The sequence below is a fragment of the Ostrinia furnacalis genome, unplaced genomic scaffold (assembly GCF_004193835.3).
Source record: "Ostrinia furnacalis isolate ACB-3 unplaced genomic scaffold, ASM419383v2 OfSCF1232, whole genome shotgun sequence".
Taxonomy (NCBI): Eukaryota; Metazoa; Arthropoda; class Insecta; order Lepidoptera; family Crambidae; genus Ostrinia; species Ostrinia furnacalis.
This window is the reverse complement of record NW_021131471.1, coordinates 613,267-618,104: the sequence shown is the minus strand read 5'-3', so window position 1 is coordinate 618,104 and position 4,838 is coordinate 613,267.

Sequence of the window (4,838 nt, the reverse complement as noted above, 5' to 3'; positions counted from 1 at the left end):
AAAAATCGAACTGCCTAAGGCGGGAATTGAACCCACGACCTTCCGCTTGCCGGGCGACTGCTCTTCCAACTGAGCTACTTAGACAGTGGATGAACCCATCGAAATTTTCAATTTGAGATGCGACTCTTAACGTTAAAATAACTAGAATACCTATAAGTCTGAATTAATACTCGATTGACTAGACGATGGAAGAGTTTTTCATAAAAGCGTGTTCAGGAAAACGTGTATTGTTAATCTTCACCCGATTAGGGATTCGAACGCATCGAGAATACGTCTCCCGGCTCGTAAATATCTGTCTCGCTCACTATCTGTCCTTGTCACATTAGGTGCAGGTGTGGGAAGCTTAATTAGGGTTATCCTAAATCGATGCGACAATATTGGAGCCACATGCCCCACGGTAAACAATTACATAAACTTGTTCGGGTGTGATTGCGAGGCTATGAAAGAGGATGAACTAGATTATTGGGAAAAAGGAATAGAAGGAAATAATTATGATGTACCTACTAAAGGAACTGGGCTATTCTAACGAAACGAGCCTATAGGCTGCTGACTTTCTTCCGGGACAAACTTGATCTTCACTCATTGGGTTTTTATTGGCGGTCAAGCTGTAGATCCTGGCTACACAGGAGTTGCAGTGGTAGGAAAAAGAGGTGGGAATAGTCCCGTTTATAGGGTGCTGATTCGAGAGAAGGCGATTTCAATTTTTTTTGGTAACCTAACTAAATACGTTTAATTCAAGATAATAGTGTAAGGCTGTATTGCACCATTTTACTTCGACTCTAACAAATGCCAAAAATCTGTCAAACTCCATACAAAATACACCGATTATGTTATAGTTACGGTCAAAGTTTGGTGGTGGAACTCAGCCTAAGTATTGCCAGATTTGAAAAGGACTGAGCTTCTTTCACTGCTTTGAAAAGACTCAATACCGAATTCTAATACACTACTCTCCGTGACATCGCCTTGAAACTCTATCCCTCTACACGGTGTTTCATACGTCATAATCCGTTAAAGGAACTAAAAACCAAGATTACTCAATCTGTTGGTGATTGATCACGATCGCCACTATCATGTGGCCTGTCAGGCTCCCCACTATCATGCGGCCTGTCGGGCCCCACCCCCTAGTTTTGAGAAGGGTGTGACGGGGCCGTGATTAGATTACGAAGGGTCCACCTAATTTGGTTATCGAGAGCTCTCATTTTTGTGGCGGTTCCAGAGTTATGCTTTTGAAGTAGTTATATTGGGGTAGGGTAAATATAGGGTGAGTAGGTAATTTAACTTTAATGACGATAGCTATTTTAGAACACGGAAATTGAGATTTTAACCAGCTCTTTAAGAAAAAAATACCAAATAATAGTAGCTGAAATTGCTCATATTTATGTTAAATGTACATACACCGGAATTATAAATAATGTTAAATATAAAGTAGTAAAATGAGTTTTAAAAAATCTACTAAATACTTCAAATGAACACAAACTCATGTTTTTTATGTATAGTTGTAAGTAATGAATAGGTAGTTTATAGAACGTTAAGTAAGTGTTTAATTACATTAAATAAGCATTAGGTTTAACTCGATGCGTGTTTGGAAGTAATAATCATAATAATAAAGTTCCTGCTGAAATATGCAAAATACGTCGCCATTAAACATACTGTGTTGATTGTTGTGTTATGTATGTTGCATGTGTTTTTTACGTAATAATCCTTGTTAGTAAAATATTATTTTATTTTTGTTTCAGGTAAGCTCAACAAAGCAATGGGAAATCGTGAGTACACTTTAAAACAAAATTTAAATTACTTTTTGAGACAAATTAATTTCACTAAAAGTTGAAAAAGTACTTACAATTCGACTTTCCAACGCCTCTAAAAGTATTTTTTATTACTCAACATTCAAAAAACCAATTACTTTGAAAGTGATTCTTGTCAAGCATATCAAAAATAATGGCGTTACAGCGCACCGTTCAAAAATGTTTGAGATTTTTCACGAAAATACAAGATAAAAGTATCGGCGTCGTTGGACAGCTCTTCAATTTGTGGAAGGGATCAAAGTTATTTATTAGGGCATGATCGATAACGATATTAACGAGATTTCATTTAATATTTCGGCATCCACAAAGGGGCCGGTTCAATATGTTTCTGAGTAATTCTCTCAAATGACGAGATTAGTATTTTTAGTGCGCCGATGGTTTTTAACTAACCATTTAATTAAAAAATAAAATATACCAAAATCTATACTATCTATGATACTCGTACTTTTCGTTTTAGCTCTCGTCCATAATCGCGCAAAATCAAGCTTAAAGAGATTTAAAATATAATTTTCTTATAGTTTTGAAGCATGAAATAACGGATACGGCTAATCAAGGTAGGTAAATGAAATAGGTGACATTTTTTAACAAAAATATACCATAAATTCTGGCGACTGTACAACATAATCAAAAATCTTTAACCTCACTCTTCTCACGCGCCACTGGAAGCCAATATTCTAATGTACTTTCTGTGTACACCCTGTGTATGAAAGTCGCCATTGGTCATAACCTTTTTGGCGATGACGCTGCGCGGGTTAATGGTCCTTTCATTATAAGAACAATCAATAGCCATCGGCGTCCAATAAAAATGATTGATACACCCTGTATGTCCGAGTGCTGAGTGATTCGTCGAATTTTGGACCGAAATGGAAATGGGATACGCAAATCCGAAGCGGGTTTTTATTGGGAAGGAATAGTATACACTTGCTTCGTTCATTTCAGCCAAATGACGTCCACTGCTGGACAAAGACTCAAGGATTTCCTTAATGACCGGTCCTGCGCTGTCCGCATCCAGGTACTTACTGTGACCTTCACCAGATCATCAGTTCCCCTTGTGGGAAGGAGGCTTATTCACACTACGTCGCCACTTGAGAACTTATAATCCTCACAGCTGTCCGGTTAACTAGGCAGAAAACCCGTCTTTATCAGCCTCAACTCTATTCAGTTTAGGGTTTGCTCGAGTCTTTCGCAAAGCATGTAAGTAATAAATTTCAAACTACTCATTGCCCTCAACAATCCACTTGCACTACTTAGGCTGGGTTGCACCATCTTATTTTAACTTTGACAAACGTCAAAAATCTGTCAAACTCCATACAAAAAACACCGGTTATTGTTAAAGTTACGGTCAAAGTTAGTTGGTGCAACTCAGCCTTAGAAAATAATCCGTAACAAAACAACAAAAGAATTAATAAATAATAATAACTTCATTTCAGTTTTCTATCTTCTTATAATGCGTGACATAAATATAAGCCGTTGTATAACATATCTTTTGTGTAAACTTACCCCAAATTTCTTTGGTGCGTGCCCCAATATCTGTCTATTGAGTCGGTTTATTGGTAAAATCGTTTTGTGTGTTCGTATTTATTCAGTGAATAAAATGATTTATACGATTTCTCGCTAGTTTCCTACACATAAATATTTCGGTGGTATAATCAGTTTTTTATTTGGCAATAAGACTGAAAACAGTGGTTCTTGACTGTATTGAATTGGGCAAAGCGGCTGGCAGACGATCTCATAAAATATGGCATCTCAATGAACCTATATATATCGTATATTTGTGAAACGAGTATGAAACGAAAACATTTGCACAAATATGTAGACAAAAATTGACACGATTGTGACCGGCATTACAAAAAGATGACTACCCAGATACCTAGAAATTCTCAGGAATTCACTATTGTTTGACGTTCCCAGTTTGTCAGTAGAATCTCATCTCCACATATCGCCGCCGCATCAAATATAACCAGTGTGCCTACCATGAGTTTACGTTAGGTGTGCTCGCTAGCGACAGCGTAAAAAAATGACATTTAAATGTATGACATATTGTGCAGCGCCCCTAGCGGCTACTTTCAAGAAATAAAATCTTCATAGAATTTTTTGACGTATTCGCTAGCGAGCTCACCTAACGTAAACTCATGGTAGGCACANAATATAACCAGAACGCATTCGTAAACTCTTTCCCTGGAATCGAAATATCAATCACGTCGTTACAAAATTCGTTGACAGATCATTCGAATACAATTTGGCTGAGATAACAAATCACATTTGCGGCTCGCTTGAGGCGTTCGCTTAGAATTCGACAAGATCTCTATTAACCATCAAATTTGCGAAGCCTGTTCCACAATTTTCAATCGCAATACCCACTTATAGATTTTTATTTGGAATACGCGTAGTATTCGGTGGAATGCTCATTTTGATTCCCGTTAGCGATTGCAATGTTAAAGCAAAAAATGTTGAAATACGCAGGTATTTGAATTCCAATAGTTGAAATGCTTTGATCAAAACATTTGAAATGCTTTGAAATTATTTACAGGCATTCATGCACACATTAGGGCACTCGGTGAAAACCTGTACTTACAAAGTTTTTCATTTTTCAGGCAATTTTCTTGCAAAGAAAAAAATACATGCAAATTCATCAAACTATAAAAATATTTCACCAATTTACTTAGAAACCTATCCTAACTATGCTTAATTGCTGAACCACTGCATTTGTTAATTAGTCGAATTCATCGTCTTAGAGCTCAAATACTTCAAACTAATTAACAATTAATCAACCCTAAATCACTGGAGATCAGCGCAAATTGCGCTCGGAATACTATTCAAAATTCCAGAATTCCCAAATACCTGGAGTTATTGTAACCTGGAATTTTGTTCAAAAATCAGGCACCAGGGATCCTGTTTAAAACTTTTAGTTCCCAATTTAAAGTCTTCACGTTGGGAATTTTCATTGAATTTATAATGTGGCAGAAACTCGTTTGTAATTCGAAAAATCCTGGCACATCCCAACTCGTATTGGGAAATGCATTAGATTATTGC